Genomic DNA, 25,667 nt, shown 5'->3' with positions numbered 1-25,667 from the left:
TGACCCCAAACTTTTGAACTGTAGTGTATATTGTTAGAAAATATTTCTATTTTAAATAAATGCTCTTCTTTTTAACTTTTTATTCATCAAAGAATCCTGAAAAAAAGTATCACAGGTTCCAAAAAAATATTAAGCAGCACAGCAGTTTCCAGCACTGATAATAAATCAGCATATTAGAATTATTTCTGGGGGAATGGGGGACTGGGGTAATGATGCTGAAAATTCAGCTTTGCATCACAGGAATAAATTCGATTTTAATGTATATTAAAATAGAAAAACGTTATTTTACATCGTAATAATATTTCACAATATTAAATTTTTTCCTGTATTTTTAATCAAATAAATGCAGCCTTGATGAGCATAAGAAACTCCTTTAAAAAACATTAAAAAATCATTCTGATCCCAGACTTTTGAACGGTAATGTATATATATATATATATCTTTTTTATTGTCAAATCAAAAACTAGATGTTTTCTTTGAGGTCAGTACAATCCCACAGGTGTTTGTTAGCATCAGACAGTGACATTCACACGACTGATTTGTGAATGTGTGAATTAAAAACAGCAAGATGGCTGTGGTGCTTTTAGTGATTGCAACGCTGGCTGTGAAATGAGTTTGTCCTTTGGACAGATAAACCCACGGGCTCTTCCTTAAAGGGCAATTTCATGCCCGAAATTTGTGCAGCAGTGTGTTCTAAATAATTTCTCCAGCCTCTCGGAGGATATTCGATTCCTTTGATCCTAAGTTAAGATAAATTCGAGCCTGGATTCTTAATGACTTTCGACCTCAATTTAAACTTTACTGCAAGTTTACTTAGTAATGAGTTTTTCTTTGATGTCATATTCATTCATTCAGTCAGACTGTTTACTTGTACCACAAACAGGACATCTGAGGTGAGTGCTTTTATTGTATGCAAGTCAGGTACATACTGTAAAGCAGTTCACAATAGAAATTACCATTCAAAGACTTGGGGCCGGTAAGATTTAACTTTTTTTTTTATTTTATTTTTTAATCTGAGTTGATTTAATCAAAAATACAGTAAAAACAGTAAAATTGTGAAATATTATTACTGTTTAAAATAACTGTTTTCTATATGAATATGTGTTCAAATGTAATTTATTCCTGTGATCAAAGCTGAATTTTCAGCATCATTACTCCAGTCTTCAGTGTCACTTGATCTGAATGATCAGAAATCATTATAATATGTTGATTTGCTGCCCAATAAACATTTCTGATTATTATCAATGTTGAAAACAGTTGTGCTGCTTAATATTTCTGTGGAAACCATGATACACATTTTGATAAATCGAAAGTTCAAAAGAACAGCAGAAACAGAAGTCTTTACATAGAAAGCATAAATATCTTTTCTGTCACTTTTGATCAGTTTAATGCATAATTAATTAATTTAAACAGCCCAATCCTAACTTTTGAACAGCTATGTGTGTGTGTATATATATGTATATATGCGTATTATGTAATTTGTTCTTTTGATGTATGTATATATGCATGTGTATAATCACCTGCTCTCCAGTCCATCTATATATTCCTTCTTTTTCTTGCAGCTCTCCTGCGCTGACTGCTTGTTGCGGATTTTCCTCCGAATCTTCTTCAAAATCTTCTCTTCGTACTAAAAAAGTCAAGAGAGAACAGGCCAGACAAAATATTAACATGAATTCATTTTGAAATGAGAGGGCTAACATTTCAGACATTTATTTTGATACAGATTTTATTAGGTCTGAAACCTCAGGCAGCACGTGAGTCAAATCAAATCAGTGTAATCTTGTCATTATCCATTACTCAGAGGGAAAAACCTCTGCGGCTGAAAGAGAGGTGCCTTTCATCACTGACTTCATTCATCTCAGCCTCTGTAAAAGCCTCTTTCCTTTCTGCTGATGTCTGATCAGGCTTCCAGCAGTAAATATAGAAACACGACGTAATGACATGTGTAGGACATGGAAAGGTTGTTACTGTGATGATATTACAAGTGGTCATGTGATGTTATGACACCATCACCATGGGTATGAAAGATGCGTTATACCTTAAAGATTTTATATATACCAAGACGGTGCACTCTTATCACTACGAATGGGAGAAAGTGCAATGCAAAATATGGCAGAATAAGTCTCATCCTTTTAATAAAGACCAGTCAGGATCATGAGATCAAAAACATCACAGTAATCCACAAGTGCTTCACATGACTCCAGTCCATCAATTCATATCTTAAGTGAAAAGCTGCATGTTTGTAAAAAAAACAAAACCATCATTAAGGCATTTTCAATTTTAGACATCAATTGTGTCCAAAATATAAGTCCATTATCCATCCATCTCCTGTTGTCTCTCACATCAAAATTCACCCCCATATATGTTTAAACCTGTTTTGGCTTGTAAACGGTGCTTGAACTGTGCATATTTCTCTCCTGATTCAGATGAGATTACATTTTGACTGGAGAAACACCTTAATGATAGATTTGTTTTTTACAAACATGTAGCTTTTTGCTTCACAAGACATTAATTGATGGACTGGAGTGGTGTGGATTACTTGTGGATTATTGTGATGTTTTTATCAGCTGTGTGGACTCTCATTCTGACGGCACCCATTCACTGCAGAGGATCCATTGGTGAGCAAGTGATGGAATGCTACATTTTTCCAAATCTGTTGTGATGAAGAAACAAACTCATCTACATCTTAAATAAGGGTGAGTAAATACTTTTAGCAAATTTTCCTTTTTTCTGTGAACTATTATTTTAATGCTGTTAGCTTTAATTTGCATTAGCTTGCAAATATGACTTTTCTTAAACGGTTTGGCTGGTTAGCTAGTTATGGCAGAGTTTCGGATAGAGGACATGGTCAAAGTGTTCAACATACCTTGTCAAGTGGCAGTTGACTGGGAAGACTGACTCCTTCCTTGGCTAAAAGTTTCTTCTCATCTTCATTGAGAATCAGTTCTTGCTGGGTGGAGGGTTTCGACTAGACATAGAAACACATTTTGTTTCATGTTCTTTCAAATTTTTATAGCATGTGTTATAATTATTTCTTTTGAGAGCAGCCAAGGATATTACTAGACAGAGCTGCAAAGCGCCAAACGAGGACACTCTATTTAGTCTCAAGTACCAATGCACTGCATTGCATAATGACAACAAAATCCTTTCAGACTCAGGAATTCAGAAAAGTGCTGCACAAATACATCTGCTCACTTGTTGTTGTTTTTCAGCGTACATAACATAAATCAATGGCTCAATGCAGCAGCAAGCCAAACACTGAGCCAGCATCTGTGGTGGTATTAAAGCATTGTGAAATGCACTAACAGCTCTTATGTTGCCCGGGATTGTTTACAGGTCATAGTCATTACCAGTGCGCTACAGGAAGAGCTGTTTGATTGAACACATAGCCCACTCCATTCTAAACATGTTTTTATCTGTTCAAAAAACACTATTAACTGCCTCGCTGTTTATCGTCTAGACAGGCTCCTTTCTAAGAATGCATTCTTACATAATGCGGTCTTGAACTATTGTTTAATTGGTGGTCTATACACATACGACATGTGCTGTTGCATCATACCTCATTATGTATTTGTGTGAAGATAAAAGTTCAACTTTTAAAGGCTACATGTAGCAATGTTCCATTCCATTTTTTTTTTAAATATATATATTTTAATAGCATTACATAAATCAGCTCACTGATAACATCAGTTCACAGTTTGCATGCTTTCAGATTTGCTCTATATGTTGTGTCTTCAAATTTGTCTTTGGTTATTAGGGTGCATTTTGGCTATTAGCATCCTATCCTTGAGTTTTTAAGCTAAAAGCTTTTTTAAATGCTCTCGGGACACCTGCATTCTGTTGCAATCCACTGCACATGGCACTCGTTCTAGCTGTAACTGAACACACCTTATGTAAATAAGCTTCAGAACCTTAAGAAGTGCATATCAGGTCAGCCTGAGACTGGGCATCCTTAAGATTGATTAGTCAGCTGGGCATTTAGGCAAGCCCTGGACTACTTGTTTTTGAAAATATGTTGATTTTAACATCTTTAGCACATAACTATTGGGTAAAGCATTCAATTTTTTTATTGTTTTTCATCTGTTCTTTTTAGTATTTAATTTGATATGTGCAGACAGAAGTTTGGAATAATTAAGAAAAAAGTCTTATGCTCACCAAAGCTGTGTTTATTTGATCAAAATACAGTAAAAACAGTGATATTGTGAAATATTATTGCAATTTAAAATAACTGTTTTTATTGATATATATTATCAAATGTAATTTATTGCTGTGATCAAAGCTGAATTTTCAGCATCATTACTCCAGTCTTCAGTGTCACATGATCTGAATGATCAGAAATCATTCTAATATGTTGATTTGCTGCTCAAGAAACATTTCTGATTATTATCAATGTTGAAAACAGTTGTGCTGCTTAATATTTCTGTGGAAACCGTGATACATATTTTGATAAATAGAAAGTTCAAAAGAACAGCAGAAACAGAAGTCTTTACATAGAAAGCATAAATATCTTTCCTGTCACTATTGCTGAATCATATGTTTTTTGTGGCAACTGCTTGTTGCAATGCATTCTGGGAATGCCTTATTGAAGAATGCATGTGAAGCCCTTGATTTTAGCCAAAATCTAAATTTAGTACACTGTAAAATACTACTTTAGTCTTTAAAAATGTAATGTATAATTCAAAGTGTTACTTGCTTTTTCTTTGCAATTTACTTTGTCTAGGTATCTGACTAGTTGTTGGAAGAGAGCTTTTTCTTTTTCTCTGTCATGTATTTCTTCCTGAGTTCTTCCACATCTCCTGTTTTCCAGTATGAAACCTGACATCTCCGCTGCTCTCTCTGTCTCTCCTCTATAGAGCCGGTTGTCATTAGCATCCGTGTGGATGTCACACTAGCTGTATGTTTCACACTGAATGTCACAGCAGAACAGTTGAGTCACATACACTACATGATGTCTGTTTGTGTTCTCGCAGTACTCACAGCTTCTCCGATGTTGGAGAGCAGCAGGTCTTTCACGGTGAGCTGGTAAACGGTGGCTGGTTGAGTTCTCAGCACTGCTGATGTGCACTGAGAGTCTGTCAGACCTTCAGAGAACAGACAGGCGTCCCAATCTGCTGCGCACACAACACACACACACACACACACACACACACACACACAGAATGCATTTACATCACACTATGTCTGAAGACCAACAGACAACATAGATCTTTCATTTTCTGAGTGCTTGTTAGTACACTGCTGAGTGGTGTTCTGGTGCTTTCTAAGGTGTTGCTAAGGTGTTCTTATCACATTTATACATGGTTGCTACTGTTCTTGGGTGTTACTAGATGGTTGCTAAGATGTTCTGATGGTTGTTAGCACATTACACATTACTATTTCGCAAGTTCCATTGAACTCTATTGGTAACGATGGAACATGTGACCATAGTTGCTTTTGGGAAACGCACCACTGGGTAGTTTCAGGGCATTGCTATGCAGTTGCTAAGGTGTTTTGGGTGTTTGGTAGCACAAGTTACAGCGTGAACATGAACATCAGAAGGTATGTTGAAAGAAACAGCACAACTTACCGAAATGTATCACGTTTAATGTAATCGATCAATCAGCGTTTCAACCAAAAGAAAGACGTCAATAAAACAGCTGGGGAACAATATGCCACTTAACGTTGCTTTCACCTCAGGAAAGTTATCAAGTTTTCACAGTTTGTTGGTTAGCTATAAAAAACACTAGAGGGAGCTTATTTACTGTTAATTATAAATGTAGCCTATGTTTGATTAAATCTGTCATGAAGAAAAGATTTTCTAAAAATTAGGCTAATTTATGTGCAATTGATTTGTATGTACAAACATTTTGATTGTGATTATTATGTATATTAAATAATAGTTTTGTTGTTAATTTTAACTAATTTTAAATGGTTTACAGCATTAGTTGGGAGAGATTCTGTTGGTATCAGCCAAATATCAGTATTGGCTGAGAAATCCAGTATCTGTGCATTCCTAGTTGATATTTGGTTGATAGGGTGTTTGTAATGTGATTGTACAACAGAAAGACATTTGAAAACCACATTTGAATGCAGAAGATTGAACAGTGTGACGACATTTGCATCTTTTCTGATTGAATCTGAAATATGTCATCGGTTTTAAAATCACATTTTCAGCTTTTGCAATTACTGAATTAGTGAGTTTCGTTGACCTCAGACCTGCATTAGTGGCAGAACCTCTGCTGCGGTGAAGCAGTAAGTAAAACTCCGATCAGTTATTACAGTCTGCTTCCTCTGGAAGATCACAGGCTTCTCCTGCCTGTCTTAGAATTATAAGTGTATTCATTTTGAACTCTGTTCAGGTTAGTGATTCTTCACTGCATTTACTCAGGCCTCTGAAAACTCTGAAAGCTTTGAGAGTCTATTGTGTGTTCTGATGATTTTGCAGACCCTACAGGTTTTTATGATTGAAAGAATAAGTGGAAATTCAGCCAATCCCCACATTATTTGAGATAGCTTGCAATTTAGCCTTATTTCGGACATTTTGAAGCAAGTCAATACCAGTTAATCAAGATCCATGAATCCCAGGTTAACCGAGATCAATAAAATGTTTGTATGTTTACCTGCAGGTTTATTACAGAAAATTACTTTGTGAAGTGAGCATCAGTATGGCCTAGAGAGGTTAGTACACTTGAACAATATGTACCTGAAGAGAAAACTTTTTTTTTCTGTTTTCTTACCGAGTTGATTTCTTAGCATAAATTCTAGTGTATGGTTACCCTAATTAACCTATTTTAATACATATTTACATAAAGATTGTTGATGTTTTCAAAAAATAATAATAATAATAATTCTGGGCTTCTGTGTGGCAGTGTTATTTTAATATAATTTATATCATATTTTCTGATTTTATTTTAATTTGTTAAAATTTTAGTCATTTTGTTGTGTTGTTGTCATTTTATTCATTTTTCTTTTTTAACTATGTTCACATAGTTTTTATTCATTTTTATTTCAGTTACTTTAAAGTTAAGCTAAACAAAATTGAGAAATGTTGCCTTTGAACTAGCTGGAATATAGTAAGTTTAATTTTTATTTTTTTTTTCAGTTCAAGTTTCAAGTTACAACGTGTTTTTTTTATGGTTAGTAACTGTTTGAAGAGTGAAATCTCACCCAGATCAATGGAGATATCAGGCTCTGTGTTTGTGACAGGTGCGTCTTGCTGCTGAAGATGCTGAGGAAGAAGATGAGGATGCTGAGGGAGGAAGACAGTGTCAAAAAGCGGACTGGTGGGCAGCGGCGGGCTGTCCAGGTGGTCAGCGTGGGTGTCGTCGCTGATTCCACTGTCAGAGGGTGAGGGGACCCAGAGAGGAGAGCAGGGCTGTGACACGCCATCTGACGCTTGCAACAGGGAGTCCAGGAAGTTATCAACAACGCCTTCACCATGACACAGAATCTGCAGGAACACAAATAGAAAGTAATCACACAAACTGTAATGTGACTCATACATAGATGATAAATGCACACAGCTGCGTCAAATTGCTCCTAAGAACATTGTTTTATATCTAGATATATATTTACACAATATACATAAAACAATTATCTCACACGTAGACGATAAATGCACACACCTGCCTCATAGCAGAAAAACATACACACCCATGATGCACAAACAAAAACACACACATGACAATATTTCAGATGAGTCATTGTATGCATTGCCTTTTGTGTCTCTGAAGTAAATGATAATTTGTTACATTTACTTATTTGTGGTGTATATTTTGAAACAAATAAATATACAATTTATATATAATTTTGAATATATATTTTGATTTAAATATTGTTGTCATGTTTTTTTTTAACAAATACAAATGTTTTTCACAGTTGCACTTTGTCAGCTTGCTTAATGAAATTCTTAATCTTAGTCATTAAATACGGAAACGTTCAAAACTATTGAAATTTGAAAATAGACAGTAGTACATGTTTTCTGCCTGTCCCCAATATTGCTTTGCACACTTGTTAGTATGTACTAATGGCAGCTTTAACAAATTAACCCAACCAACTATGACATTCATCAATTTCCCTGATGTAACCATAGCCGCGGGAACGTATTTTGAGCTGGGGGCCCTGAGAAATAAAACGGGAGGGGGCGGTCACGTGACAGGAGTGATGCGAGAAGACTGACACTATATGATGGCGGATCCAAAGCGCAACTTTTGTTAATAAAACGTTCATTTATTCGTTTAATAGCCTATAAGTGAGTGTCTTTGTTGCTGGGTTTTCATTAAAAAAATAACAATGAACCACAAACTAAGCATTCGTTTAAATTAGGGAAAATACCTTATTTATTTGGGTTTCAACGGCTATATCGATCTTATTCATTTTGTCAATGCAAGGTAGATGTTTAATATATGCGAATTTGCCATTGTACTATTTTATGGCTGATGTGTTTTAATTAATAAGATAATAAATCACAAACTACAACGTTTTAAGGAAGCCTGAGGGGAAATCCATAGGTTATTTATTTGTGTTAAACACGAGTAAAACATATCCTTATTTGTTTTGTTAATAAAAGTTCAAAGTTTAATGTTTTTTTTTTGTTGTTGTTTTTTTCGATTAATAATAATGAGCCATAAGCATGCATTTAAAGCATATGAATCAATTATATTTTCTTCTTTAATATTTGCAGCACGAAATAAACATGAATATGTGAATGCATGTTGAAAAAAAATCAGAACAACTTAATACAAACGAATGTCTCATGAATCGATCAATCAGAGTTTTAAAAAAGAGTCAAAAGAATGACGAATGCCACAGATTTTTTCTTTTTTTGGAGGAGTAGGCCTATGGGTGGAATTTTCACATTATATAACATGATTTTATTATCTTAATCTTAACTTTATTCTTAAAATATTATGACATTCATTTGATTTATTTAGTTATTTTTAAACATGGCACAAAAATGCTGCCGTATAGGCTACTGAATGCAAACACAATTTTGGCACATCAGCCCAAAAAACAAACAAACAAACAAAAAAATTATAATAAAATAAAAAAACAAACAAAAAAAGTCAAAAATAGTGAGGGGATATTTGAATTATTTGTTAATAAACTAATGTTTTCTGAGTCAATGTTGCAAAAATTAATTTGACGAACCTGACTAGCCATCCTCATTGGATGTGCCTTTAGAGAGAAATGCATCTTTACCGATTACATAATGAAAGAGTTTTTGTTTTCGATTTGAATTATTTAGTTTTAAAATAGTCATTTAAAGCATTCTCTATATATATTTATCATGTCGGTGAAGCGCTCCTGCTCAAGACCAAGAGGACAGAAAGCGCATCCTGTTTGTTTTCCTTATTTTACAAAAGCACAAGGTTTTGTTTATATTGTGATTGCACACAAATACAAGTAGGCCCTTTGCAGTTCCGAATGATGTATACTCTTACCTTTATGAGCAAACATGACGGCGTATTTTTAAGTTTCCGCTGTTATTAAAAATAAAATGCAAGTGATTGTGCTGGCACCTCCATGCCCTGCAGCGCGCTTTAGCTTCCACAATTAAGAGTAATATTGAATCAACCTTAAGAATTAATTTTGTTTCAAGAATAGGAAAGACCTAACGTTAAAGATAAGAATAAGCGCTACAGATGTGAGAATTCGAGATTTGTTGCTGCTGAGGTAGACGCTCTCGCTCTTTCTCTGCTGTCTGTAGAAATTGTTGTTAATTCTTAATTTGGGTACGGCAGAGACATGTTACAGGTTATAATATAATCCAAAAATCATGGCAACAAATGATTTTTAAGTCAGTTTAATACGTTTAATCAGTTGAAACGACGTTCACAGTCAATTTGATTCAACTTAACTCATATTTAACTGTTGCTTCTTGTCATTATAGGCATAGGCTACTTTTTTCAATGAATTTTAATGAATATACTAATTAATAAAATGAATATTATTTATTTTGTATTACATATTGTTCATTCATTTATTTTTAACACCGCACCCCCAGCACCCCCATTTTTTCGTGGGCTACACTCCAGGGGGTGCTGCAGCACCCCCAGCACCCCTACTTCCCGCGGTAATGGATGTAACAGCACATTTCAAGGGAAATTAAAATATGAAAACACTCCTGATGCAATGAAATATCAGTTTTAAACAGTTAAAAAATACCATTCAAAAGTTTGAGGTAAGTACATTTTTTGTTTTTGTAATCAGCATATTAGAAGGATTTCTGAAGATCACGTGACACTGAATACTGGAGTAAGGATGCTGAAAATGCAGCTTAGAATCACAGGAATAAATTACATTTTAAGAAATATTAAAATAGAAACAGTTGTTTTAAATGGTAACAATATTTCACAATATTACTGTTTTTTACTTTATTGTTCATCAAAAAAATTCAGCCTCGGTCAACATAAGAGACTTCTAAAACATTTTTAAAAATCTTTAATATATAAATATTAAGCTTTTGCATCTGGATGGTGCCTATGATGTCTTAAAAGGCTGTGCATACGCACTAGGTTTTGATTTATACACACACACACACACAACAGTGTCATATCAGACACAAACACACACACACACACACACACAAGTTGACAGATAAATTTGGGTCAGGCACGTAATATGCTGTCACTGTGTTTACAGGAAGCCTTTCAGGGTGTCTCATTCATTAACCGAGTTAAAGGAAAGTTGTCTTGCGATTTATCACAAACTCAGGTCACAGAGATCAGATGCAGTTCACTCACACTTTGATCTGTGATTGACCACAAGGGGTTGCCATGGTCACTATTGCTCTCCATATGAGGGACCTTATGGGGCTCCAGGAGCAGGTCTAGGAGTTCAATCCCAGAATAAGCCTGAGATATAGAGGAAAGATGAGAAGTTGAAGGAAATGGGGAAACAAAAACAAATGCAAGTCACATCCTAAATTGCTTTCACACATTAAACCTCGTAAATTACTGTAAAGTTACCAGATTGACTTGGTAAATACACAAATATGCAGTTCATACAAGCCACGGCGTTCTGTTTTATTACCTTCAGGATACCATTCACACATCAGAACCAAAATACTCATCAGCTTTGTGATGTCAGTCAGCAAAATGACCTTTAAATGCTGCACCATTTTCCTTATCCGTCAGGCTGAGGAGAAGGGCTTTTCACACTTCAAATAGTTAACTCTGGGTCATTCTAAACCTCGGGTAAATAGAATCCTGGGTTATCTTGTTTCACGTTTCACACTGTTTATATTTTACATGGGGTTGCCAATTAATCCTGAACTCTTTAAAGGTTCTTTGCACATACACTTAAAAATGAAGGCTGTTTTCACAGTGATGCCATAGAAGAACTAGTAAAAGAACCTTAAACGAACCATTTTTATCTAATGTAAAGAATATTTTGTAACTGAAAGATCCCTTTTCCAGCATAAAGCACTTCTTGTGGAATGGAAAGATTCCATGGATGTCAAAGGTTCTTCATGGAACCATCAATGTGTAACCCAGGCAGAGCCGATCTTCCCTATACGCAAGCTGCGTAGGGCCCCCGAAACACCAGGGGGCCCCCTTGCTCTCAAAGATGATTTAATTTTAGTTTCGTTTTTGAATTTGGCCAGCGGTTATGAAAACATGAATGATAATTTCTTTTAATGTGGTGCGCTGTCGGCCTTTCTATGTAAAAATCAGTCAAATCATGTAATGTGAATGTCGTACAGTCTTGCTCGAGACTAAAAAAACAAGTTGAAAGTGTACCGAGCCGCGGAAGAGACATTGTTTCTCAAGCCCCCAGTTTAGAAATGAGCTGACTAAAAATAATGATAGAAAATAGAACAAATATAATTTGCAATAATTATATTTTCAATAAAACAAAAACTGAAAAGCTTGATATAATGGGTATTCAAAGTTGTTCTGCTGTGTTTTAAACTTTAAAATAATTAAAATAACTAATAACTAAGCAAAACGCTTGTCATAAGACGCGCGCTGTGTATGGCGTCACTAATATGAGACGCATAGTCGCAGATAGAGAGCATGCGTTTCGCAGATCGAGTGTGTCATCAACCGACGCAGATTAAAAGGCAAATACAACAATCATCCTCGTTTGATATGCATAAATAATGTGTTGTATGATGTTGTAACCCTTGTATAAATCTTATTTGGGTCATTTTAGTGCGATGGTCGATGATATTGAATCGGTTGATTAACGTTAATTGTGTTGAAAGCCCCCAGATTTGGTGAGTTTCAAAATAACATGTTCAACTCTCTCAAATGAAGTGTTAATATGTTGTATTAATGTTTTTAAGCGTTTATGCGAGTTTGTATGCATTTAGTGTTCAGATGTCATGTATAATGTATAATGTAGCCCTCTTTGTGAAACCAGGCCTATGGCGTTCGACAGGGAGAAACTCCGCCCACTTGAGAACACTTGGCCGCGGCTTGTGCTGCCGCTTCACGCCGGTATCTGTTTGTTGCTTGTTTGTCGCTACGTTTTGGATATGTTTTTGCTTGGATTTGGCAGATCTGGATTATTTTCTGGACGACTCTCTTCACTCAAAACATTTTTGGATGACTGACCTGCCATTTTTTGTAATCCTGTCACGCTGATCGGCTGCAGGCCCTCTCCAGTCCTTTCCATTTCCTCTTCGACATCTGATACAGTGAGTATACACTCTCTTTATCATTTGTGGTATCAATCCTCGGTATGGTCGGCTAGCCTTCCCTTCTGTGGGTTGTGGAATTGGTACGTTTCTGGCTAACGCAGTTAAACCGATAAGTTGCTGTGTGGGGTCCCATTGGTCTTTGGTCATGTCGCTGTGTAACTATTGCAGATTTTGTTCTCTGGTCTTTTTGTGCTGTCTCTGGCTACCGTTAATCAAATGACTTCTCCTGAGATGGCTCTACAATACTCTGCTGCTCAGCTTAGATCTCTAAAAGGATCTTTTCGCTTGGCTTCGGACACGTATAAATGGTGTAGACAACTTGGAATTTTACATAGACCTCGTTACATTCACCGTTCACACAGGATACGTTGGTCTTATCACTGCTCGCCTGCAAATACTATCCCGGTGATCTGTACTAACACTCGCGCTTCTGGTAAAATACAACAGGGAAATCGTGCAATCAACTTTGGAAATCTGAGGCCTCTATGCTGTGATCTCGACTTTGGAAACTTTAAATCTACATCTCCCCATATGCACTGTGCGCTGTTGAACACTCGTTCTCTAACTGACATGGCATCCGTGCTAAATGACTTAATTATTGAAGCAAACTTGGACATGTTACTATTGACGGAAACTTGGCAGATGCCCAATGACTTTTTTCATTTTAACCTCTTAACTCCGCCTGGGTACATTTACCTCTCTCAACCGCATCTTGGTCGCAGAGGTGGAGGGCTGGCTGTAGTCTGCCATGAGAGTATTAAAATCTCCAAGATTGAATTTCACGATGTTGCATCCTTTGAATACCTAGCGCTGAAAATGACTGGTCAAACATCACTGGCTGTACTCTTAGTATATCGACCTCCAAAATCTCTTTCTGATTTTTTTCTCTGATATAAGTGAATTACTTACTCTTGTCTGTGCTGAGCGTTCATCTGTTATTTTGCTTGGTGATTTTAATATACATGAAAACACTGTACAGTGCAACGAATTGATGTCTGTGCTGGACTATTTCAATCTAACTCAGCATGTAACTTTCCCTACTCACTCAAGGGGTCATATACTAGATCTCATTTGTACGTCTAGCTTACTTAATGTTCTTGTTACTGGCTCTGACTTTGCTTTCTCTGATCATAAACTCATAAACTTCAGTTTTAATTTTCCAATATTTAGATAACCTATGAAGAAAATACTTACCTACACTCTAAAAAATGCTGGGTTGTTTCAACCCAATGTTGGGTCAAATATGGACTAACCCAACTTTTAGGTTAAAACTTTCATTAAAAAATTTAACCCAACAGCTGGGTTAGTCCATATTTGATCCAATGTTGGGTTGAAACAACCCAGCATTTTTTAGAGTGTCCCGTAAAATCAGTTCTGTGAATGCAACTTTCTCTGCCTCAATAAGGGCTTCTAATCTGTCAGAATGTTTATTTTCTAACTGTCCATCAGAAATCTGCTCTATCTATGATAATGTTATTTCTCAAGTACTCGAGGAACATGCTCCACTTAAAACTAGACTGGTTCCATCTGCTGAACTTCGAGTGATGAAAGTTCAAGGTCGTCGTCTGGAAAGAATCTTCAGGAAAACTGGACTCATTGTGCACTCCCTGGCTTTTAAAGAACATTTGCTTAACTACTGTACAGCCCTCGATGCTGCAAGATCCTCCTATCTCTCCTGTACTATTAAGAATTCTGTGTGCAGACCCAAATCACTCTTTGCTATTGTCAAAAATCTCACTAACCCTTCACAACATGTTATTTCTGGCTCTGAGATGCTTGTGAATGACCATTCTAAATTTTTTTTAGACTAACTTAAGTCAATCACTGAATCCATTACTAGAGACACCACTCTTACAAGCGATTTAAATGTTAAGTTGATGACAGTTCACCCAACAAACTCTCTCTCTGCTTTTTCTCTAACTACTGCTACTGCTGTAAGTGATCTAATTGTGAAGTCTAATCCCACATCCTGCCAGCTTGATCCAGTTTAAAAAAAACACCACGGCGTGCCGCTACGATGGCGTACACTGCTCTACCCCCAATATTCTTATATCAGTACCTCAGGACTACTTAAAACTCTTTAACACTGTCGTCTACCCTTATTGTATCTGTTACTGCCACTTATTTGTATTTAATGCTCTGTCTGTGTTATTGTTCTGCCTATGGTCACTGAAGTCACTCAATATCTCAGTGCCCTCCACGTACGTCTATATCTGTATGTTTTTTTTGTATGGTCCTGTTATTGTCACTGTATGTCTGAGACAAGCAACAAGCATTTCAATGCCCAGTTTTCCCCAGTGTTAACTATGCAAATGATAAATAAATGCCTCTTGACTCTTGACTCTTGATCCTGCACCTACTGCCTTACTTGTGTGTTTCTGAGGTTTTACCTTCTATAACACATATGATAAACTGTAGCTTGGCATCTGCCACTGTTCCAGCTGAATTGAAAAGGCGGCAGTGACCCTCATTCTTAAGAAACCAGGCCTTGATCATTTAAACTTGAATAATTATAGGCCAATCTCAAATTTACCGTTCTTAAGTAAACTACTTGGAAAAGTAGTGGCTACACAATTGCAATCATATTTAGATGCTAATGGTCTTTTTGAACCTTTTCAGTCATGATTTTGTCCAACTCATAGCACTGAAACTGCCCTTCTTTGTGTGGTTAATGAATGACATACTTCTGTCCTTGGATTCAGGGTCAATAAAAATCTTGATTCTTCTTGATCTAAGCTCTGCATTTGACACAGCTTGCCATGACTTACTTATCTCACATCTCTCTGATATCGGTATCACTGGTCCAGCTCTTTCCTGGCTTGTTTCCTATATACGCAACAGAAAGTATTTTGTCACTATACAAGGGTGTAAATCTGCCACTGCTCCACTGTCACAGGGTGTTCCTCAAGGTTCAGTTCTCGGCCCTCTACTGTTCATTATTTATATCTATCCACTTGGTAACATCATACGCATGCATGGATTTCAATTTCATTGTTATGCAGATGATATCCAAATATATCTTACCACCAGCTCTGCTAGGCCATCCATACCTGATTCACTCACTGCTTGTATCAGGGATATCAAACATTGGATGTCCCTGAATTTCCTTCAATTAAATAATGACAAAACTGAAATATTGATGATTGGCTCTGCTACGCCAGTGAAAACGATGGACCTGTCCTTTGACATTGATGGGATTTGTGTTACACCTTCTTCATCTGTCCGCAATCTTGGTATTTTATTTGACTCAACTTTATCTTTTGACTCTCATATTTCCACCGTTGTTAAAAACTCCTTCTTCCACCTCCGTAATATTGCACGTCTGCGATCTTCTCTTACTGTAGCTGATAGTGAAATTTGAATTCATGCTCTAATGACATCACGGCTGGATTATTGCAATTCTCTATTTGCAGGCCTTCCCAAAAAATGTATGGCAAGATTACAGTATGTTCAAAATTCTGCAGCAAGAGTCCTTACCTCCACCAGATGTTCTGCTCACATTACTCCATTACTGCATGATCTTCACTGGTTACCTGTCGCATCACGTGTCCACTTTAAGTTACTGCTTCTAACATTTAAGGCACTAAATGGTCTTGCATCACCATATCTGACTGTGCTACTCCACCCTTACTGCCCTGCCCGGTCTCTCAGATCTTCTGAACTTGGCCTTTTGTCCATCCCTCGTTTTCGGTTGGCTACAGCAGGTGGAAGGTCATTTAGTGTTAATGCTCGTAAATTGTGGAACTCACTACCCCTCACTCTCCGTACCATCCCATCTTTGACTGTTTTCAAGAGTCAGTTAAAAACATATCTGTTTAATATGTACTTTGGATAACGGCTATATGCTGTATATGTGTTCATATTGTATTTGTATTGTGTCTATATTGCTTGTGTGGATGTACTAAACTACTTGTTATATGTAAAGTGACCTTGGGCTACGGAAAGGTGCTATATAAATAAAACTTCTTCTTCTTCTTCTTCTTCTTCTAATATATAATGTATTGTAACTGTATATTGTATTTCTGAAGAGCTTAAAAATGCTAATCAGCAGACGATTATCATTTATGTAACTGATTTCTTATGTATTAAGTGACAAAAGTGCTCAAATAGTATTTTTTCAATCAGTTTGAGTTTATGTATGAAAGATATATTGAGTTTAACAGTCATGTTAATTGTCTGTGATGTTGTGACACTGTTTGTATAAACAGGTCAGGTTTGTTTTCAAGACTGACTTGAGCTGTGATCCTGAGATGGAGAGCCACCCAGCTAGAGAACCCTGAGGGAGACAAATAGAAGAAAATTCTGCGACTCAAGTGATCAGTGTCTTATCCATTATCACAAGTGGAATTCATCCGTTCCTAATAGTATTTCTCACCAAATTACCTCAACACTGATCATCATCATACTAACTGATTTTTTGCACTATTGAACATTTTGCTCTACAAACGTTTGCACTACACAAGGAGACTCTTGTGCTCATTGGATTCATCGTTTGGATTCAAAAGACAGTTTTTTCCCCCACCCTCACACTTATTCTATAGACTGAGAACTTTTCATATACTGAATTTGAGTGTAGTACTATTTTAGTTTGTTATTTTCATGGAGTGATTTATTGTAATTGTTGTTGTTTTTTCTGTTGTGGGCCAGAGGTTCTAACTCAAACCAGTAACAAAATAAGCAAAGCTCTGAAAAAAACTGGAAAAAGGTTAGAGAAAAAATAAATTAATCAATAAGAAGGAAACAAAAAAATAAAAAAAATAAAAAAAAATAGAAGAAGCTAAATATTAAAGGAACAAATATAGTACAATAAAAATATTTAAATCAAATAACTACAAAGGAGCTCAAAACCTAATTTCTAAAAAGAGACACGTGTGAGACTAAGGGGGTCATTCTGAGGAGAAAAGAATCTTCTTAAAAATAAAGCTTACAAAAGAGTGTTTTTGTATCAATGCCAAGAACAATTATTGGTTCCTCGAAAGAACCTTTCAGGGAACATTCCTTAAAAGAACCATTATTTTCTTAGTGTAAAGAACATTTTGATGCTCTAAAGAAACTTTGTCCACTATAAAAAGCCTTTTGTACAATGAAAATTTCCATGGCTGTTAAAGGTTCATGGAACCATCAATGTTAATAAAGAAACCTTATTTTTAAGAGTGTAGAGGATTTTTTCCCCCCATGTTTTGTGATACATAGAAAGCACCCAGAGCACCCTGCAACACTGTGGTGAGCACTCAGATTTTCTTCAGAAGATGTCTTTGTTCTTTCTGCATGTCTGGGGTCCTGAATGTAAACTTCCCTTCACAATTTATAAAGAATGAGGCAAGAAGCTGCTCTGACTGTTAAAGTTTAACCAGGTCCATTGTACTGGCATAACGTATTCATTTGAAAGCCTGCAATGTTATTATTAGTACTGTGGCAGAGAATTCAAATTCAAAAAACTTTATTATCTATCAACCAGTGATAGAAATTTATCTTAGGTAAAAAGGCTCACATGTACACAATTCACAATAATAATACACAATATTAAGACAAGATGCTGACAAAACTGTTTGGCCTTATTCAGAATATAAATTGCAGTGGGAATAAAATAATTACTATAAGCCTTCTTTATAGCCAAAGGAGTTCTAAACCGACAACCTGATGGGAGTATCCGAAAAAGGTAATGCAAAGAATGAGAGGGGTCAGTAACAATAGAAGCTGCTGTCCTCTTTACAGCACAGTTATAGAGATCTAAAAGTTTAGTCTGTGGGTATCCAATAATTTTAGATGCCTGTCTGATTACTCTTGATAATTTCTTCTTGTTTTCAGCTGAAAGAAAGTTGAACCAAGAAACAATGTTAAAGGTTATAACTGATTCCACAAGTGACTGATACACTGCTATTAAGACATCCTGTCTTACATTAAAGCCCTTTAGCCTTCTCAAAAGAGATAATCGCTGTTGAGCTTTCTTATAGACACTATTTGCCTGCTGTGTAAAAGATAAATGTCTGTCAATCTCAGTGCCCAAATATGTAAAGGCCTCAACCTGCTCCACTACCTGCCCCCCTCCTGCTTAAGTGGTTCAGATAGAGGATGATCAGTGTTAAATGAACGAAACCTTCCACAACACATCTCCTTAGTCTTACTTATATTATATAACTCCAGCGAACTTTCTTGGAACCAGAGAACCATAGAATCAACAAATTGCCTATATGTAACCAGGGATTGCTCATCTCTCATACAAGCCATGTCATCAGCATATTTCAAAAGTGACATGCCATTGATATCACACTTGATTTCATTCGTATATATAGAAAATAAAATAGGCGATAACACACAGCCCTGTGGAATCCCCGTATTCACAATAATACTGTTAGATTTAAAACCACACAGCCTAACATGTTGAGATCTATCTTTCAAAAAGTCCTTAATCCACAGCACAAGAGTTGTATTTACTTGTAGTTTCTGTAGACGTTCCAGTAGTAAACCAATGTTCACTGTGTTAAATGCAGATGTGAAATCCATAAATAAAATCCTGACAAGTGAATTTGAAAGGTCTAAGTGTCTAGTCACGGTATCCAAGAGAGTTAAGCTGGCATCCTCAACTCCCCGTTTTGACTTGTAAGCAAACAGAAGCGGGTCCAAGCACTCGACTCCCCTGCTACCACCTTCTCCATACATTTACAGAGAATTGTGGTAAGAGCCACAGGTCTAAAATTCTTCATCTCCTTGACATGAGGTTTTTTTGGAACTGGAATAATGGTTGTGTCCTTCCATGCTCTCGGGACATACCCAGTGTTCAAGGACAACTGGAAGAGTTGAGCCACCATCCCGCATACTTGGGCCGAACACTTTTTCAATAAGCGGCTCTCAAGTCCATCCAGACCAGGAGCTTTCCTTGGCTGTAATTTGGAGAGGATGGAGAAAACCCTTTTTTCCTCCACACTGATTGGTGTAGGGGGATTACTTAAGTCAGTCTGGTCCCAATCCACTCCAGAATTATTCATATTAAACCTAACATAAAAAGCATTCAGCTGCTCAACAAAGGAGGCAGGGTCTGGACACTGAACTCGAGTTGAAGCCTGGGCTCTTCCCATCATCATTTTAAGATTCTGCCATTCCGCCTTTGTATTTCCTTTAATAAAACTCTTCTCTATCTTGTCTTTATATCGAAGTTTGGCCAACCTGGTCTTATCTCGCAGTTCCTTTCTCAGTTCATTAACACATATTTTACCACCCTCCATAAAGGCAATCTTTTTTAGGTTAATACAATGCTTCATCTCTTTAGAGACCCAAGATTTGTTGTTTGGGTAAAGAGTAACTTTCTTAGTTGGTATAACATTATCAGCACAAAAAGACATATATGAACAGATGGAATCATTAATCATATCCAAATCGCCATCATTGCTCTGAAAAAACATCCCCCAATCGGTAAGCTCAAAACATCCTGTTAGGGTCTCCACAGAGTCATTGTTCCAGACCTGGATAATTTTTGATTGAGTCTTGTGTGTTTTCAGTCTTTGTCTGTATTTTGGCAACAACAGAACTACATTATGGTCTGAGTAGCCAAGAGGAGGGAGGGATTTAGAGACATAAGCACCAGGACATTACCAAAACACAAGTCCAGCATTTTGTCTAGATGTGTGGAATAGTGACACATTGCTCTATCTGTGGAAGCAAGGATCCGACTGTCACAAAGCAAGGCAGGAAACAACAGGTAAGTGCAAAACAGGATGGTCTATTGACTGTATATGCAGAGGAATGGAACAGGTGAGGTAAAGGCAAGTGAGTGTCAACACAGTGAATGATTCTAGGGTCCTTATCTGAGTTCTGATGTTATGTATCTTATGCAGGTTTCGTTGGAGATCGTGGAACAGATTCAAGGAGTCGTTGGAGGATCGCGGAAGGAACAGAAGGTAAGTCTTTCTAGGTGAGTTCAGTAGAGAGAGTCCAGAACAGTCCATAGGAGTGAACGGTAGACCGGACAGTGAGTAACTGTGATGTGTGTGTATTTGTAGTGTGGCTTGATTGGTGACAGCAGGTGCGGGTGATCAGAACTCAGGTGACTGTGATCGGGGGATTATCCTGGATGGCGACTGAAGTGACTGTGATGAATCCCTGACATTACCCCCTCCTCCAGGTACCCACCCCCTCAAGCGGCGACGGGGCCGGCCACGGCTTCTGGGTGAGGGGCGACCAGGATGGGTACGATGGAAGTCCTCTAGTAGCAAAGGAATGAAACCTGGTGAAGAACAATGCCCAGCGGGCTTGGCGAGGGTTAAGTCTCTTGGCGTCTCTGAGATATTGAAGATTCTTGTGGTCGGTAATTGCTGTGAATGGATGATTTGCTCCCTCCAGCCAGTGCCGCCACTCCTCCAGGGCGAGTTTGATAGCCAACAACTCCCGGTTTCCGATGTCGTAATTCTGCTCCGCTGGGGTCAGTTTCTTAGAATAGTATGTGCAAGGCTGGAGGCGAGGAGGCTCACTGTAATGTTGGGACTGCACGGCCCCAACGCTGGTGGTGGAGGCGTCCACTTCCACTACGAACGGGAAGGCCCTTCGGAGCGTTGTGAGAGCTTCGTGGGCGCTGGTGGTCCAGGACAGGGACTTGGGTTTTCCTCGGAGCATGGAAGTCAAAGGAGCAGTGTGGAAACTGAAATCCTTGATAAATCGACGATAAAAGTTAGCGAATCCTAGAAATCTCTGGAGCTCCTTTTATGGTCTGGGGAAGAGGCCACTGCTTGACTGCATCAACCTTCCCCTGGTCCATCTGAATTCCTTCTTGGCCGACAATGTAACCCAGGAAATGCACAGTGGGGCGATGAAATTCCCATTTCTCCAGCTTTAAGAAAAGATGGTGTTGACGGAGCTTCTGTAGGTGAACGTGAATGTGTTGGCGATGGTCGGCCACGTTCCGGAAGCCCCCGTCCTTCTTGCCCACGAAGAAGAAACTAGAAGCAGCTGGAGAAGTGGAAGGTCGGATGAATCCTTGGTTAAGAGCCTCCTTGATGTATTCCTTTTGTATATTACTGGGGAAACCATACCAGGCGTGACAGACTGGTGGGCGGCTTCGGTGGTGTGGCATGCGGACAGACGCTGGGAAATTCGGTTGGCCTTCTGCATGAAGCTTTCCAGTCCAACGGAGTCATCATAGATAGCCATCCCCTGCCGGGCGTAACAGGCTGGTGGGCGGCTTCGGTGGCGTGGCATGCGGACAGACGCTGGGAAATTCAGTTGGCTTTTTGCATGAAACTTTCCAGTCCAACGGAATCGTCATAGATAGCCATTTGAGCTTGTACATGGGGATTCAATCCTTGCCGGTATGCGCGAGGTAGAGCCGCCTCATTCCACCCGCTAGTCGCCGCCAGTGTTCTGAACAGCAGTGTGTAGTCGTTAATGGAAGAAGTGCCTTGGCGCAGCCGCAGTAACTGACTCCTGTAGTATGACCAAAGACTTTTTTGAAATGGTTAGTGAAGGCATCATATGAATTAATTATGGCACCATTAGCGTTCCATATGGCCTTAGCCCACAAAAGCGCTCTTCCGTTAAGAAGTGAGATCAGGAATGCTACCTTTGTGCGTTCGGTGGAAAACTTCTGCGGCTGCATCTCAATAAACAATGCCACTTGCAGGAGGAAGCCGCCACACTCAGCTGCGTCACCCGCGTATGAAGCAGGCATGGCCATAGGACTGACAGAGGCAGATTGGGGGGTTGCCGGAGGAAGCAGGGAAGCCCGGAGGGCGTTTACTAGCTCCTCCAGGACTTCTGCGGGTGTGGGAGGTCAAGGATCCATGGAGGTAATTGTGTTGGTCCGGTCTTCTGTCACAAAGCAAGGCCGGAAACAACAGGTAAGTGCAAAACAGGATGGTTTGACACCGACATCACAACTGTTAAAATCTCCAAGCAAAAAAATAGGTTGATCAGCTGCTCTTAATACAGCATTATTATAAATGTCCGCAATACGTTCAGCTGCAAGAGTGTTATCAGGGCCAGGAACATAGGCAAGAATTACTGTCACTTGAGTGACCTCACGCGGTAAATAATGAGGTCGAAACGACACAGTCATAATTTCGTAGTGGCGAGAGCAATCAGTCTCACGCACCGTAAAATTAGCAGCCCATTTATCATTTACGGCCATACAAAGACCGCCTCCAATTGATTTCCCTGTTTCTTCCGTGTCCCGGTCATAGCGTATGAAAGTGGAACCATCCAAATTCAGCATAGTGTCCTCAGACAACCACGATTCAGTAAAACATAACAAACTTGTGTTCCGATAGTCAGAGTCAGTTTTGATCAACACAGAAAGTTCATCCACCTTATTCCGCAAAGATCGCACATTTGATAAAACAATGGCAGGTAAATGGAGCCTACTTCCCCGTCTTCTCACCCTGTTCCTGATTCCGCCTCTTGACCCCCTTTTCCGACTAATTTTTTTCCTCAACAGGTGCTTAGGGATTAAATCCAGAAGTGGCGATGTTAGTATCTTAGATGAGGATTGTCGAAGGTCTAGAAGCTCAGCCCGAGCGTAGATCATAATTTCTGAGCTGGTGATTTGTAAATCTGCCGGGTAACTCCAGCACGACCAAGCAGGTTGAACACAGAGAACGATCCACAAAGACAAGATCCAGTGTTTCAAGGTCGAACTTATCATGGTAAACTTGTGTGTCAAACTTAAAATCCAAAACAAACAACAAACGATAAAAACAAAATGATAAAACAATATAAAAACACAACGCAGCCTTTACTGCGAGTCGCTCAAACAAAGCGCCCCGCCCCGGAAACACCCATAGAATATGACATTTGAAACACAGCTGACAGAAACATCTCTCCACAGGCCTGGTTACAACATAAAGCAGTGGGACAGCATCAAATGTGTCAGGAAATGACAAAATAAACATTGAATCCATGCGACCGGGCCATGCACTTGATATAATGAGCACAATGACACAAAAACTTGTGACCCAGATGCAGCTGTCATGCTTTACATCTGACATGTTGAAGCTGAGAAGTGATGAAGACTTTTGAGCCTTCTCATGCTCTGCTGACTTTAAAGACACAGAAAAGTCAGAAAAGAAGAGAAATACAAATTAAAAAGAATCTCATGCTCTGAACAACATCTTGATGTACTAGATTTGAAAGCCGCGAGTGAAAAATCCTTCTGCCAGAGAAAATAAACTCGACGCCAGAGCAGTTAGAGCATTGTTTCAGCGTTGCACACACACACACACACTGGATTGAAACAGAAAAGATAGGCTTTGAGTCAATGTTTTATTGGTTTTCTGTTTAAGTTGGTTTTGGTTGATAAGCTATCTGTGCAGAATTGCATTAAGTTGTTGGTTGTGCTTAGCCGATAGACACAATGATGCTTGTTTATAGCGAAATTCTCTCATGCTAAACTTCTAAACTTCTTGTTTTATCTTGGTAGATAAGTCCTTGCTGCATTTTATTAATGCCTTTAGGAATAAAAATCAAATTAGATCATTTCGATCTTTGATCTCAATTGCTTTTTGCAGACAGCAATTAGATTAAATATAAAGATATTTATTCAGAGATAAAATGGAGATGTTTGCTTACTGTAAATCTCCTATTAAATTTATTCTTTGAAAAACATGCCTCAAATTGTGTTCAGAAGATATCAAAGTCTGCAGTCAAAAGTCTAAATATGAACTCTTCAGGAAATATCTTTCATCAAATTCTACGAAAACCAAATGATTTGTTCTATGCATATTAATTTCATAGAGATCTCTTTAATATAAACTTATTTTAGTATAATTAAGATACTGTTATAAATTGTATTAATTGTTTGAATTTGTATTTATTTTTGTATTTTCTGTTATAGTAATTATCATGTTTATTAGTTTTTTTCTTCTATTTTGTCTGTATAGTGTTTTTTAACTTAAGTTTTAGTTATTTCAGTACATTCAATTAATAAAAATGAAAACTTTTTTAAGATTTTCGTCAACTATAATAACCCTACTTCAATATCTCAACTGTCTACAATACAGCAATAGTATTGAAAGAAGATCGAATACTTTAGTCTCAGCTGTTCCTTTGATTTTTATCCTAGGAAAACTAGAGTTTTCTAGTTTCTAGAGTTTTAGAAGAGATCTCAATGTCGTTTACTTTAAGAAGCATCTGAGACAAGTTGCTACTTAAATGAAACATAGGAAATCCTGAGCAATGAAAGAGCAATTAAGCGTTTCTTTGTCATTGCATAAGGTTTATTAGCAGATTCCTAAAGGAAACGTGTGATATTTGGTATGACAAAGCCATACTGAAAGCCAAAAACTGTGATACCAAGTGCTAAGAATGTGAAAGTGGCTGTTGGTGTCTAATACAAAAACAGATCAATTTCTCCAGTGAATATCACACACCATTGGGAACGTCTAAACCTCAGCCTAGTTTTCAATCCAGACAGTTTATTTGTGTTTCATTGACATGATTCCTCAGCACCCTGCGACCTACTTTGCACCGTGGTCATGCGCTTTTGAAGCTAAGATAAGCTTACTGTATCTCATCTGAGCAAAGTTTCATATGGTTTGTGCTAATGGCACAGAAGAGTTAAAGCTACGCTTGACTAGTCAACCTCTAAAGAGCACGAGACAATTACATAGCTGGCGGTTTCGAGGACACGGAAAGATATTGGCGAAGTGAGACTCCTCAAACGAGAGCAAAGAGCAAAGCGTTTAATTGCGCTTTGACATCAAACAAATCTAAGAAACCTAAATGGCATATACACAACAAAAGAGCAATGCCCAAACTCCGATTCCATTTGGAAGGTTTTGCATAAACTGATTGCTGTACTGTACTAAATCAAGATTATAGATGGCAAAGTAATCCACCGACACAACAACAGCTCTCATAGATGAGTGCGCATGGGTAATTACGACTGTTGAACTTTCTCTGCCTCGTCTGTTGTTAATGGAAAAACTCTGAGAGGAGCCTTGGGTTTTATACTTGTTTACGTGTGTGCTGAGCTACTAGGCTAATTAGGAAAAGATAATCATCACCGGGGTTTGCATTATTGTCATTTCCACAAGCACTGCAAATACAATTGGTT

General features: G+C 37.9%; 1 pseudogene; it reads right to left on the bottom strand.

Annotated features, from left to right (window-relative positions):
• The window catches only part of LOC107696771 (cyclic AMP-responsive element-binding protein 3-like protein 3-A), a 37,271-nt pseudogene that overhangs the window by 10,295 nt on the left and 1,309 nt on the right, over window positions 1-25,667 (bottom strand).

The sequence above is a fragment of the Sinocyclocheilus anshuiensis genome, unplaced genomic scaffold (genome assembly GCF_001515605.1).
Source record: "Sinocyclocheilus anshuiensis isolate Anshui unplaced genomic scaffold, SAMN03320099.WGS_v1.1 scaffold217, whole genome shotgun sequence".
Classification (NCBI taxonomy): domain Eukaryota; kingdom Metazoa; phylum Chordata; class Actinopteri; order Cypriniformes; family Cyprinidae; genus Sinocyclocheilus; species Sinocyclocheilus anshuiensis.
The sequence above is the reverse complement of the archived record's forward strand: the minus strand, read 5'-3'. Positions and strand labels throughout refer to the sequence as shown.